Here is a 14,890-nt window from a genome sequence, read left to right as displayed (position 1 = left end):
GTCAGTAGTCACCATAAACGGTGTTAGTAGTCACCATAAACGGTGTGAGTAGTCACCATAAACGGTGTCAGTAGTCACCATAAACGGTGTCAGTAGTCACCATAAACGGTGTTAGTAGTCACCATAAACGGTGTCAGTAGTCACCATAAACGGTGTTAGTAGTCACCATAAACGGTGTCAGTAGTCACCATAAACGGTGTGAGTAGTCACCATAAACGGTGTGAGTAGTCACCATAAACGGTGTGAGTAGTCACCATAGACGGTGTCAGTAGTCACCATAAACGGTGTTAGTAGTCACCATAAACGGTGTCAGTAGTCACCATAAACGGTGTGAGTAGTCACCATAAACGGTGTCAGTAGTCACCATAAACGGTGTGAGTAGTCACCATAAACGGTGTTAGTAGTCACCATAAACGGTGTTAGTAGTCACCATAAACGGTGTGAGTAGTCACCATAAACGGTGTCAGTAGTCACCATAAACGGTGTGAGTAGTCACCATAAACGGTGTGAGTAGTCACCATAAACGGTGTTAGTAGTCACCATAAACGGTGTGAGTAGTCACCATAAACGGTGTCAGTGTGAGTAGTCGCCATACTAGTGATGAGTGGGATGAGGGTGAGACGTGCTGGCTGTCCTCTAAATGAATATCACCGTTGTGTCGCTATAAAATCCAAAGGTGGCTCCGGGTCCGGGTCAGTGAGCGGTGAGCAACAGCCGCTGCTGATTACTGAGCAGAACATGCGGATTAACACCGGAAGGGCGCCTTGACTACAGCCTGCTGTGATGCTCTACAGCCGACAGGCTGGTCAGTACTGCACGCTCATTAGTGTTTTATTGATGCTCTACACCGACGGTCTGGTCAGTACTGCACGCTCATTAGTGTTTTATTGATGCTCTACACCGACGGTCTGGTCAGTACTGCACGCTCATTAGTGTTTTATTGATGCTCTACAAGCGACAGTCTGGTCAGTAGTTCAGGGTCATGGTGTTTCACATCAGAACCATGTGCAGAAGCCACCAGAACCGCGTGTTCGGTGTTGCCTGCTAGTTTACACAACAATAACACCAGAGTCTGGAAGTAAGAAGTGTCTGTAGGAGTGTCGACCGGGGACGGGCTCACCTGGGCCGTGAAGATGAGGAGGAGGAGGATGAGGAAGAGGAAGGTGTTTTAGGTCTCAGCGAGGCGAACTTTCTTCGACAGCGATGAGCAGAAGACAGCGGTGTCCTCCGCACACAAGCGCAGCGCCGTTGTCTGTCATCACATGTTGAAGTTGTGTTGTTGTTGTTGTTGTTGAGCGCTGTTTGTCCGTTAGCTCCGGCCGGAGAAGCGTCGGTAAAGTTGGTTCTGGTTAAGGTCTAGACCGGTATAGTGAAGATCTAGACCGGTGTAGTGAAGATCTAGTCCGGTGTAGTGAAGATCTAGACCGATGTAGCGAAGATCTAGACCGGGATAGTGAAGATCTAGACCGGTGTAGTGAAGATCTATACCGGTGTAGTGAAGATCTAGACCGGTGTAGTGAAGATCTAGACCGGTGTAGTGAAGATCTAGACCGGTATAGTGAGCTGCTGGTTAAAGCGTCCGTCACGGAGCTGGGCCGCGTCTCTTCTCGTGCTGGTTCCACACCAGGACCGCTAGACCAGCCTGTCTGGAGCGCGTGCGTGCTCCGCAGCCTTCCGCGCGAGCTTCTCTTACTTATTCTTCTCCTCTCCAACCTAATCCCTCCTTTCCTCGGCCCGCCGTCTGTCCCTCGCTGCTCCACCGCGCCGCCAGCTGGCGGGTTTGGGTTTCGGGCTTTCGTCAGAGTTGCGAGCGGAGAAGTGAAGTTGGGCTTTCTCGTCGTTATTCTTTTCTTTTCTTTTCTCACTTACGTTTTTATTAAGTTTTCAAAGAGACATCAGCAGAACAGTGCAACAACATCAACACAACAGAATACAGTACACACTAATACAGACAGATAAAAAAGCAAAAGAAACACAAAAAATAACAATAAATAGTTGTGTGTTAACATTGTAACCAGCCGTCCATGTGGTGTCCCGTGTAAACGTTGCGTCTGTCCACCTCTGTTTGCATCTGTTCTCCAGATGCATGTCCCCTTGTCCAGAACAAAAGTGTCTTGGACAATGTCCCTCCACTGTCTCTCGTCGTGTTTCTCAACAAAATCCCTGTACAGAAGTAATGACCCAGCGTTCATAACGCGTCACGTAACGACATAACGCCCCCATCCGTTTGTCCCTCGCCGTTACAGCATCCCCACCGGGATGATGGAACAAACGCTCCATTGATGCCTGTCTCCGCGAGCCTCCGGCTGGGATTATCAAGGCCGATCAGGAGTCACGAGTTCGCCAGAGCTTTCCACGTGGTTCGGGTTTTCAGGATCTGATGCGGATCCTTTGTTTCCCGGAACAAGAAGTCTGGTGGTTTGGTGGTGCGTTGAGTTTGGAAGGACATATGAGGCGGCTTTAAGAGAGGCTGTGCAGGTCCTGGACTGTGCAGATCCTGGGCTGTGCAGATCGGGACACCTGTTGGGGGGGGAGGGGGGCGCTAAACCGACAGCAGGGATTTATCGGTCTTCTACTTTTCAACACAACCTAACAAGCTTAACAGTTTGCAGTGGGCGTAAGTCGCGCCATGGCGGATACCATCTCGCCTGTGCTATGCAGACCCGGAATCAGGAATCAGGAATCAGGAATCAGGAAGAGTTTATCTGTGTTTTCATCTCATGTGCTAGTACGCACACAGGAGGAACCACCTTCCCCTTCCCCCAGCCCACAGCAGGGCAACACAAGAAGACAAAAACACCTCCACAAACAACACCACTAAAAGATACCAGAACAGAGAGAACAAGGCAAAAACAGCCAACAACGGTCTGCGTGGGCTAGCTAGCAGTTAGCTTAGCCTGCCCCGCCTCCGCGTCCTGTCACACCGCCCTCGCTGTTTGCTCTTCGGGCGCAGCTCCAGGCAGGGCCGTGGTCCCCGGGTCGTGGTCCTTGGGCCGTGGTCCCCGGGCCGTGGTCCCCGGGTCGTGGTCCTTGGGCCGTGGTCCTTAGGCCGTGGTCCCCGGGTCGTGGTCCCCGGGCCGTGGGCCCCGGGCCGTGGTCCCTGGGCCGTGGTCCTTAGGTCGTGGTCCCTGGGCCGTGGTCCCTGGGCCGTGGTCCTCGGGCCGTGATCCCTGGGCCGTGGTCCTTGGGCCGTGGTCCCCGGGCGGTGGTCCTTGGGTCCACAGGATTATTAGTTATTATTAGATTATGATTTGCAGACTGTGGGTCAACTCTCCCCGTGGATCCACGAGCTGCACAGTCATAACACGTTCATTCCCACTGGTGCCCCACTAAAGGCTCCACGGACGTCCGATGAGTGAAAGACCTGCCTTCTCCTCAAGAGAAGATATTATCTAAAGGGGGGAAAGTGGTGTTGGACTTTATTGTAGCCATCCTGTTGGTACAAATGACATTTGAAAGAAGACATACCATTTCACTCCACTTCCACTTTTACTGACCTCTTTTATTATTCAGTATTGCCAGCCTCGCAGAATTAATTACCCAGACCATTAAAAGATATTAGACTAATTAATCTTGACAATTTTCCAAGTTGAATTTTACTAAGAAAAAAACGGCAAAAGTAAGGTCATTTTTTATTGCGCAGTTAATTTAATAAACATGTTTGTTTCATTTTTTGGTTCTGCATAGCTTGAAATGAACCATACTGTCCAACTGATTCCAACTTTTCAAAATTTCAACTCATCACTACCTAATGACCTCATTATCAACATTTCAACTCATCGCTAACTAATGACATCATTATCAACATTTCAACTGATCGCTAACTAATGACATCATTATCAACATTTCAACTTATCACTAACCAAGGACATCATTATCAACATTTCAACTTATCACTAACTAATGACATCATTATCAATATTTCAACTCATCACTAACTAATGACATCATTATCAACATTTCAACTTATCACTAACTAATGACATCATTATCAACATTTCAACTTATCTCTAACTAATGACATCATTATCAACATTTCAACTCATCACTAACTAAGGACATCATTATCAACATTTCAACTTATCACTAACTAATGACATCATTATCAACATTTCAACTTATCACTTACTAATGACATCATTATCAATATTTCAACTCATCACTAACTAATGACATCATTATCAACATTTCAACTTATCACTAACTAATGACATCATTATCAACATTTCAACCCATCACTAACTAATGACATTATTATCAATATTTCAACTCATCACTAACTAATGACATCCTAATCAAAATTTCAACTTATCTCTAACTAATGACATCATTATCAACATTTCAACTTATCACTAACTAATGACATCATTATCAACATTTCAACTCATCGCTAATTAATGACATCATTATCAACATTTCAACTTATCACTAACTAATGACATCATTATCAACATTTCAACTTATCACTACCTAATGACATCATTATCAACATTTCAACTTATCACTAACTAATGACATCCTAATCAAAATTTCAACTTATCTCTAACTAATGACATCATTATCAACATTTCAACTTATCACTAACTAATGACATCATTATCAACATTTCAACTCATCTCTAATTAATGACATCATTATCAAAATTTCAACTTATCACTAACCAATGACATCATTATCAAAATTTCAACTTATCACTAACTAATGACATCATTATCAACATTTCAACTCATCGCTAACTAATGACATCTTTATCAACATTTCAACTTATCACTAACTAATGACATCATTATCAATATTTCAACTCATCACTAACTAATGACATCATTATCAACATTTCAACTTATCACTAACTAATGACATCATTATCAACATTTCAACTTATCTCTAACTAATGACATCATTATCAACATTTCAACTCATCACTAACTAAGGACATCATTATCAACATTTCAACTTATCACTAACTAATGACATCATTATCAACATTTCAACTTATCACTTACTAATGACATCATTATCAATATTTCAACTCATCACTAACTAATGACATCATTATCAACATTTCAACTTATCACTAACTAATGACATCATTATCAACATTTCAACTCATCACTAACTAATGACATTATTATCAATATTTCAACTCATCACTAACTAATGACATCCTAATCAAAATTTCAACTTATCTCTAACTAATGACATCATTATCAACATTTCAACTTATCACTAACTAATGACATCATTATCAACATTTCAACTCATCGCTAATTAATGACATCATTATCAACATTTCAACTTATCACTAACTAATGACATCATTATCAACATTTCAACTTATCACTAATGACATCATTATCAACATTTCCACTCATCGCTAACTAATGACATCATTATCAACATTTCAACTCATCACTAACTAATGACATCATTATCAAAATTTCCACTCATTGCTAACTAATGACATCATTATCAACATTTCAACTTATCTCTAACTAATGACATCATTATCAACATTTCAACTTATCTCTAACTAATGACATCATTATCAACATTTCAACTTATCACTAACTAATGACATCATTATCAAAATTTGAACTCATCGCTAACTAATGACATCATTATCAACATTTCAACTTATCGTTAACTAATGACATCATTATCAAAATTTGAACTCATCGCTAACTAATGACATCATTATCAACATTTCAACTTATCGTTAACTAATGACATCATTATCAACATTTCAACTTATCTCTAACTAATGACATCATTATCAACATTTCAACTTATCACTACCTAATGACATCATTATCCACATTTCAACTTATCACTAACTAATGACATCATTATCAAAATTTCCACTCATTGCTAACTAATGACATCATTATCAACATTTCAACTTATCTCTAACTAATGACATCATTATCAACATTTCAACTCATCGCTAATTAATGACATCATTATCAAAATTTGAACTTATCGCTAACTAATGACATCATTATCAACATTTCAACTTATCTCTAACTAATGACATCATTATCAACATTTCAACTTATCACTACCTAATGACATCATTATCCACATTTCAACTTATCACTAACTAATGACATCATTATCAAAATTTCCACTCATTGCTAACTAATGACATCATTATCAACATTTCAACTTATCTCTAACTAATGACATCATTATCAACATTTCAACTCATCGCTAATTAATGACATCATTATCAAAATTTCAACTTATCACTAACCAATGACATCATATCAACATTTCAACTCATCAATAATTAATGACATCATTATCAACATTTCAACTTATCACTAACCAATGACATCATTATCAATATTTCAACTCATCACTAATTAATGACATCATTATCAAAATTTCAAGTCATCACTAACCAATGACATCATTATCAAAATGTCCACTCATTGCTAACTAATGACATCATTATCAACATTTCAACTTATCACTAACTAATGACATCCTTATCAACATTTCCACTCATTGCTAATTACAAAAGAGGTCTGACAGGACGCGGAAGCGGGGCAGGCTAAGCTAACCGCTAGCCCATGCAGACCGGCAGTTCCAACAGTCATCCTGGCTGGCGTTCCTTCTCCTGGACAGTGATTTTTCTGTTTAGACTTTAGATATATGTTTGTTTGGATATGTGTGTTCTTGTAGTTCTGGTAGTTTTTGTCTTTGTGTTGCACTGCTGTGGGATGGGGGAAACGGTGTGTCCTTTCATGTCATGTGTGCAAGTGCATGAAATGAAATGAAATGAAATGACAAAATGTCTCTGATTCTGATTCTAAGAGACCTCTTCAATGTCACCTGACTGCAGGTGTCCCCACCCTTATAAACAAGACAGTGACTGCAGGTGTCCCCACCCTTATAGACAATACAGTGACTGCAGGTGTCCCCACCCTTATAAACAATACAGTGGCTGCAGGTGTCCCCACCCTTATAAACAATACAGTGGCTGCAGGTGTCCCCACCCTTATAAACAATACAGTGACTGCAGGTGCCCCCACCCTTATAAACAATACAGTGACTGCAGGTGTCCCCACCCTTATAAACAATACAGTGGCTGCAGGTGTCCCACCCTTATAAACAATACAGTGACTGCAGGTGTCCCCACCCTTATAAACAATACAGTGACTGCAGGTATCCCCACCCTTATAAACAATACAGTGGCTGCAGGTGTCCCCACCCTTATAAACAATACAGTGGCTGCAGGTACCCCACCCTTATAAACAATACAGTGGCTGCAGGTGTCCCCACCCTTATAAACAATACAGTGACTGCAGGTGCCCCCACCCTTATAAACAATACAGTGCCTGCAGGTGTCCCCACCCTTATAAACAATACAGTGGCTGCAGGTGTCCCACCCTTATAAACAATACAGTGACTGCAGGTGTCCCCACCCTTATAAACAATACAGTGACTGCAGGTATCCCCACCCTTATAAACAATACAGTGGCTGCAGGTGTCCCCACCCTTATAAACAATACAGTGACTGCAGGTGTCCCCACCCTTATAAACAATACAGTGACTGCATGTACCCCCACCCTTATAGACAATACAGTGACTGCAGGTGTCCCCACCCTTATAAACAACACAGTGACTGCAGGTGTCCCCACCCTTATAGACAATACAGTGACTGCAGGTGTCCCCACCCTTATAGACAATACAGTGACTGCAGGTGTCCCCACCCTTATAAACAAGACAGTGACTGCAGGTGTCCCCACCCTTATAGACAATACAGTGACTGCAGGTGTCCCCACCCTTATAGACAATACAGTGACTGCAGGTGTCCCCACCCTCATAGACAATACAGTGGCTGCAGGTGTCCCCACCCGTATAGACAATACAGTGACTGCAGGTGCCCCCACCCTTATAAACAATACAGTGACTGCAGGTGCCCCCACCCTTATAAACAATACAGTGACTGCAGGTGTCCCCACCCTTATAAACAATACAGTGACTGCAGGTGTCCCCACCGGTATAGACAATACAGTGACTGCAGGTGTCCCCACCCTTATAAACAAGACAGTGACTGCAGGTGTCCCCACCCTTATAGACAATACAGTGGCTGCAGGTGTCCCCACCCTCATAGACAATACAGTGGCTGCAGGTGTCCCCACCCTCATAAACAATACAGTGGCTGCAGGTGTCCCCACCCTTATAAACCATACAGTGACTGCAGGTATCCCCACCCTTATAAACAAGACAGTGACTGCAGGTGTCCCCACCCTTATAGACAATACAGTGACTGCAGGTGTCCCCACCCTTATAAACAATACAGTGACTGCAGGTGTCCCCACCCTTATAGACAATACAGTGGCTGCAGGTGTCCCCACCCTTATAGACAATACAGTGGCTGCAGGTGTCCCCACCCTTATAAACAATACAGTGGCTGCAGGTGTCCCCACCCTTATAAACAATACAGTGGCTGCAGGTGTCCCCACCCTTATAAACAATACAGTGACTGCAGGTATCCCCACCCTTATAAACAATACAGTGGCTGCAGGTGTCCCCACCCTTATAAACAATACAGTGACTGCAGGTGTCCCCACCCTTATAAACAATACAGTGACTGCATGTACCCCCACCCTTATAGACAATACAGTGACTGCAGGTGTCCCCACCCTTATAAACAACACAGTGACTGCAGGTGTCCCCACCCTTATAGACAATACAGTGACTGCAGGTGTCCCCACCCTTATAGACAATACAGTGACTGCAGGTGTCCCCACCCTTATAAACAAGACAGTGACTGCAGGTGTCCCCACCCTTATAGACAATACAGTGACTGCAGGTGTCCCCACCCTCATAGACAATACAGTGGCTGCAGGTGTCCCCACCCGTATAGACAATACAGTGACTGCAGGTGCCCCCACCCTTATAAACAATACAGTGACTGCAGGTGCCCCCACCCTTATAAACAATACAGTGACTGCAGGTGTCCCCACCCTTATAAACAATACAGTGACTGCAGGTGTCCCCACCCTTATAAACAATACAGTGACTGCAGGTGTCCCCACCCTTATAAACAATACAGTGACTGCAGGTGTCCCCACCGGTATAGACAATACAGTGACTGCAGGTGTCCCCACCCTTATAAACAAGACAGTGACTGCAGGTGTCCCCACCCTTATAGACAATACAGTGACTGCAGGTGTCCCCACCCTCATAGACAATACAGTGACTGCAGGTGTCCCCACCCTCATAGACAATACAGTGGCTGCAGGTGTCCCCACCCTCATAAACAATACAGTGGCTGCAGGTGTCCCCACCCTTATAAACAATACAGTGACTGCAGGTATCCCCACCCTTATAAACAAGACAGTGACTGCAGGTGTCCCCACCCTTATAGACAATACAGTGACTGCAGGTGTCCCCACCCTTATAAACAATACAGTGACTGCAGGTGTCCCCACCCTTATAGACAATACAGTGGCTGCAGGTGTCCCCACCCTTATAGACAATACAGTGGCTGCAGGTGTCCCCACCCTTATAAACAATACAGTGGCTGCAGGTGTCCCCACCCTTATAAACAATACAGTGACTGCAGGTGTCCCCACCCTTATAAACAATACAGTGACTGCAGGTGTCCCCACCCTTATAAACAATACAGTGGCTGCAGGTGTCCCACCCTTATAAACAATACAGTGACTGCAGGTGTCCCCACCCTTATAAACAATACAGTGTCTGCAGGTGTCCCCACCCTTATAAACAACACAGTGACTGCAGGTACCCCACCCTTATAAACAATACAGTGACTGCAGGTACCCCACCCTTATAAACAATACAGTGGCTGCAGGTGTCCCCACCCTTATAAACAATACATTGGCTGCAGGTGTCCCCACCCTTATAAACAATACAGTGTCTGCAGGTGTCCCCACCCTTATAAACAAGACAGTGTCTGCAGGTGTCCCCACCCTTATAGACAATACAGTGACTGCAGGTGTCCCCACCCTTATAAACAAGACAGTGACTGCAGGTGTCCCCACCCTTATAGACAATACAGTGACTGCAGGTGTCCCCACCCTCATAGACAATACAGTGGCTGCAGGTGTCCCCACCCGTATAGACAATACAGTGACTGCAGGTGCCCCCACCCTTATAAACAATACAGTGACTGCAGGTGCCCCCACCCTTATAAACAATACAGTGACTGCAGGTGTCCCCACCCTTATAAACAATACAGTGACTGCAGGTGTCCCCACCGGTATAGACAATACAGTGACTGCAGGTGTCCCCACCCTTATAAACAAGACAGTGACTGCAGGTGTCCCCACCCTTATAGACAATACAGTGACTGCAGGTGTCCCCACCCTCATAGACAATACAGTGACTGCAGGTGTCCCCACCCTTATAAACAATACAGTGACTGCAGGTGTCCCCACCCTTATAAACAATACAGTGACTGCAGGTGTCCCCACCCTTATAAACAACACAGTGACTGCAGGTACCCCACCCTTATAAACAATACAGTGACTGCAGGTACCCCACCCTTATAAACAAGACAGTGGCTGCAGGTGTCCCCACCCTTATAAACAATACAGTGGCTGCAGGTGTCCCCACCCTTATAGACAATACAGTGGCTGCAGGTGTCCCCACCCTTATAAACAATACAGTGTCTGCAGGTGTCCCCACCCTTATAAACAACACAGTGACTGCAGGTACCCCACCCTTATAAACAATACAGTGACTGCAGGTACCCCACCCTTATAAACAATACAGTGGCTGCAGGTGTCCCCACCCTTATAAACAATACAGTGGCTGCAGGTGTCCCCACCCTTATAAACAATACAGTGTCTGCAGGTGTCCCCACCCTTATAAACAAGACAGTGTCTGCAGGTGTCCCCACCCTTATAAACAAGACAGTGTCTGCAGGTTTCCCCACTCTTATAGACAATACAGTGACTGCAGGTGTCCCCACCCTTATAGACAATACAGTGACTGCAGGTGTCCCCACCCTTATAAACAATACAGTGACTGCAGGTGTCCCCACCCTTATAGACAATACAGTGGCTGCAGGTGTCCCCACCCTTATAGACAATACAGTGGCTGCAGGTGTCCCCACCCTTATAAACAATACAGTGGCTGCAGGTGTCCCCACCCTTATAAACAATACAGTGACTGCAGGTGTCCCCACCCTTATAAACAATACAGTGACTGCAGGTGTCCCCACCCTTATAAACAATACAGTGGCTGCAGGTGTCCCCACCCTTATAAACAACACAGTGACTGCAGGTACCCCACCCTTATAAACAATACAGTGACTGCAGGTACCCCACCCTTATAAACAAGACAGTGGCTGCAGGTGTCCCCACCCTTATAGACAATACAGTGGCTGCAGGTGTCCCCACCCTTATAAACAATACAGTGTCTGCAGGTGTCCCCACCCTTATAAACAACACAGTGACTGCAGGTACCCCACCCTTATAAACAATACAGTGACTGCAGGTACCCCACCCTTATAAACAATACAGTGGCTGCAGGTGTCCCCACCCTTATAAACAATACAGTGGCTGCAGGTGTCCCCACCCTTATAAACAATACAGTGTCTGCAGGTGTCCCCACCCTTATAGACAATACAGTGGCTGCAGGTGTCCCCACCCTTATAGACAATACAGTGACTGCAGGTTTCCCCACCCTTATAAACAATACAGTGTCTGCAGGTGTCCCCACCCTTATAAACAAGACAGTGACTGCAGGTGTCCCCACCCTTATAGACAATACAGTGACTGCAGGTATCCCCACCCTTATAGACAATACAGTGACTGCAGGTGTCCCCACCCTTATAGACAATACAGTGACTGCAGGTATCCCCACCCTTATAAACAATACAGTGACTGCAGGTGTCCCCACCCTTATAGACAATACAGTGACTGCAGGTGTCCCCACCCTCATAGACAATACAGTGACTGCAGGTGTCACCACCCTTATAAACAATACAGTGACTGCAGGTGTCCCCACCCTTATAAACAATACAGTGACTGCAGGTGTCCCCACCCTTATAAACAATACAGTGACTGCAGGTGTCCCCACCCTTATAGACAATACAGTGACTGCAGGTGTCCCCACCCTCATAGACAATACAGTGACTGCAGGTGTCCCCACCCTTATAAACAATACAGTGACTGCATGTACCCCCACCCTTATAAACAATACAGTGTCTGCAGGTGTCCCCACCCTTATAAACAACACAGTGACTGCAGGTACCCCACCCTTATAAACAATACAGTGTCTGCAGGTGTCCCCACCCTTATAAACAATACAGTGTCTGCAGGTGTCCCCACCCTTATAAACAATACAGTGACTGCAGGTGTCCCCACCCTTATAAACAATACAGTGTCTGCAGGTGTCCCCACCCTTATAAACAATACAGTGACTGCAGGTGTCCCCACCCTTATAAACAATACAGTGACTGCAGGTTTCCCCACCCTTATAAACAAGACAGTGACTGCAGGTGTCCCCACCCTTATAGACAATACAGCGACTGCAGGTGTCCCCACCCTTATAGACAATACAGTGACTGCAGGTGTCCCCACCCTTATAAACAATACAGTGACTGCAGGTGTCCCCACCCTCATAGACAATACAGTGACTGCAGGTGTCCCCACCCTTATAGACAAGACAGTGACTGCAGGTATCCCCACCCTTATAAACAATACAGTGACTGCAGGTTTCCCCACCCTTATAAACAAGACAGTGACTGCAGGTGTCCCCACCCTTATAAACAATACAGTGACTGCAGGTGTCCCCACCCTTATAGACAAGACAGTGACTGCAGGTGTCCCCACCCTTATAAACAATACAGTGACTGCAGGTATCCCCACCCTCATAGACAATACAGTGACTGCAGGTGTCCCCACCCTTATAAACAATACAGTGTCTGCAGGCGTCCCCACCCTTATAAACAATACAGTGACTGCAGGTGTCCCCACCCTTATAAACAATACAGTGACTGCAGGTGTCCCCACCCTTATAAACAATACAGTGACTGCAGGTGTCCCCACCCTTATAAACAATACAGTGACTGCAGGTACCCCCACCCTTATAAACAATACAGTGACTGCAGGTGTCCCCACCCTTATAAACAATACAGTGACTGCAGGTGTCCCCACCCTTATAAACAATACACTGACTCCAGGTGTCCCCACCCTTATAAACAATACAGTGACTGCAGGTGTCCCCACCCTCATAGACAATACAGTGACTGCAGGTGTCCCCACCCTTATAAACAATACAGTGGTCATGTGTACTGTTCACAGAGGACTGGGGAATAGTTGCCATCACAGCGTTGTAAGATGGGGACAGATGTACTCTGTACCCCCCCCCCCTGTTCAGGGATGGTCGTTCCCTCTTAACGTAGGTGGCCTCTTTGACTCCCCGTTCAAACCAGTGTTCCTCCCTGTCAAGGACGTGCACCTCCTCATCCTGGAAGAGCTCTGGACGGTGTAGCTCTTTGGATCAGTGGTACCCTGAGCCTCTCCACCACGTCATACCGCTGTATTGTTTATAAGGTGGGGGTACTGCGGAGGTACTTACATGATGATGATGTGACGTGTCTGTCAGATGAACTGATTCAACCTTCCTGTGGGCTCCTCGCCTGCAGTACTGAGCATGCGTCAAGACCTGGAGTGGATGCGTTTTCCTACAACCAGTTTGAACTCAGACGGATGTCCCACTGTATGTCCCGCTGTATGTCTCGCTGTATGTCCCGCTGTATGTCCCGCTGTGTGTCCCGCTGTATGTCCCGCTGTGTGTCCCGCTGTATGTCCCGCTGTATGTCCCACTGTATGTCCCGCTGTATGTCCCGCTGTGTGTCCCGCTGTGTGTCCCGCTGTGTGTCCCGCTGTATGTCCCGCTGTGTGTCCCGCTGTATGTCCCGCTGCTTCTGATGTTTGCGTTATGTCTCTTGTGAGGTAGGAGATATTTTGGGGGGGGGTTTATGCTGAATTAACAAAATTAAAATACTATATTCAGGTACACGTGTAGGCCCTGGGGGTTCATGGGTGTGAACTTGAACTGCTGATCTCAGCATCCCAGCAGGAACAAGCAACTTTCTCAACAGACCCCAATTTCTCCCACTTAACTTAGCGAACTAATTAGTTTAACGAGGTGTGGACATTTCGGTTTCCATGTTGTCCTATTCGAGTCTTAGTGAAATGTACTTCCTGGGAGCGCAGGACCTCGTGGCGCAACGGTAGCGCGTCTGACTCCAGATCAGAAGGGTGCGTGTTCAAATCACGTCGGGGTCATTGCGCAGCACCGGAACTTCCGGTGCACCCAGCTGCTGTGTGTGGTGGAGGGGTGCTTTTAAGATTTCTCTCCGTGCAAACATCTCAACAAAGTCCATTCTTCATTTTTGGAATCTTATTCAATTCAATACATCAGAATATGAAATACTCCATCGCCTTTATCTATTTACACATCCTATTTCACTTCTTATTACACAAAGGTGAACTCATGTACTTATCATATGAATGATCACTGCAGATGTTGAATCACCATGTCCGTCGATAAATCCTCTGTCTACTGTAGTTGCAGGCTACTTCAGCTGCTACTGACGAACATATAGTCCACTGTACAGGGAAATACTTGGGGTCAACGGTCCAAAGTAACGGGGAGTGCAGGAGAGAGGTGAAGAAGAGGGTGGAGGCAGGGTGGAGTGGGTGGAGCAGAGTGTCAGGAGTGATGTGTGACAGAAGGGTACCAGCAAGAGTTAAAGGGAAGGTTTACAAGATGGTAGTGAGACCAGCTATGTTATATGGTTTGGAGACAGTGGCACTGATGAAAAGACAGGAGGTGGAGCTGGAGGTGGCAGAGATGAAGATGATGAGATTTTCATTGGGAGTGATGAAGAAGGACA

General features: G+C 45.4%; 1 protein-coding gene and 1 non-coding gene across 3 annotated transcripts in view; one reads left to right on the top strand and one right to left on the bottom strand.

Moving 5' to 3' along the window:
* Positions 1 to 1,831, bottom strand: part of gal3st4 (galactose-3-O-sulfotransferase 4) — a 62,607-nt gene extending 60,776 nt beyond the window's left edge. For both annotated transcript variants that reach the window (XM_056300670.1, XM_056300672.1), the window contains exon 1: positions 1,121 to 1,831. The gene's annotated coding sequence lies outside the window, so the exon portion shown is untranslated. The remainder of the gene's footprint in view (positions 1 to 1,120) is intronic.
* Positions 1,832 to 14,207: 12,376 nt separating this feature from the next.
* trnaw-cca (transfer RNA tryptophan (anticodon CCA)) lies at positions 14,208 to 14,279 on the top strand. Its single transcript has one exon. It is a non-coding gene; the product is annotated as a tRNA-Trp (tRNA).
* The last annotated feature ends 611 nt before the right edge of the window (positions 14,280 to 14,890 follow it).

This window comes from Lampris incognitus, chromosome 20 (assembly GCF_029633865.1).
Source record: "Lampris incognitus isolate fLamInc1 chromosome 20, fLamInc1.hap2, whole genome shotgun sequence".
NCBI lineage: Eukaryota > Metazoa > Chordata > Actinopteri > Lampriformes > Lampridae > Lampris > Lampris incognitus.
The sequence above is the reverse complement of the archived record's forward strand: the minus strand, read 5'-3'. Positions and strand labels throughout refer to the sequence as shown.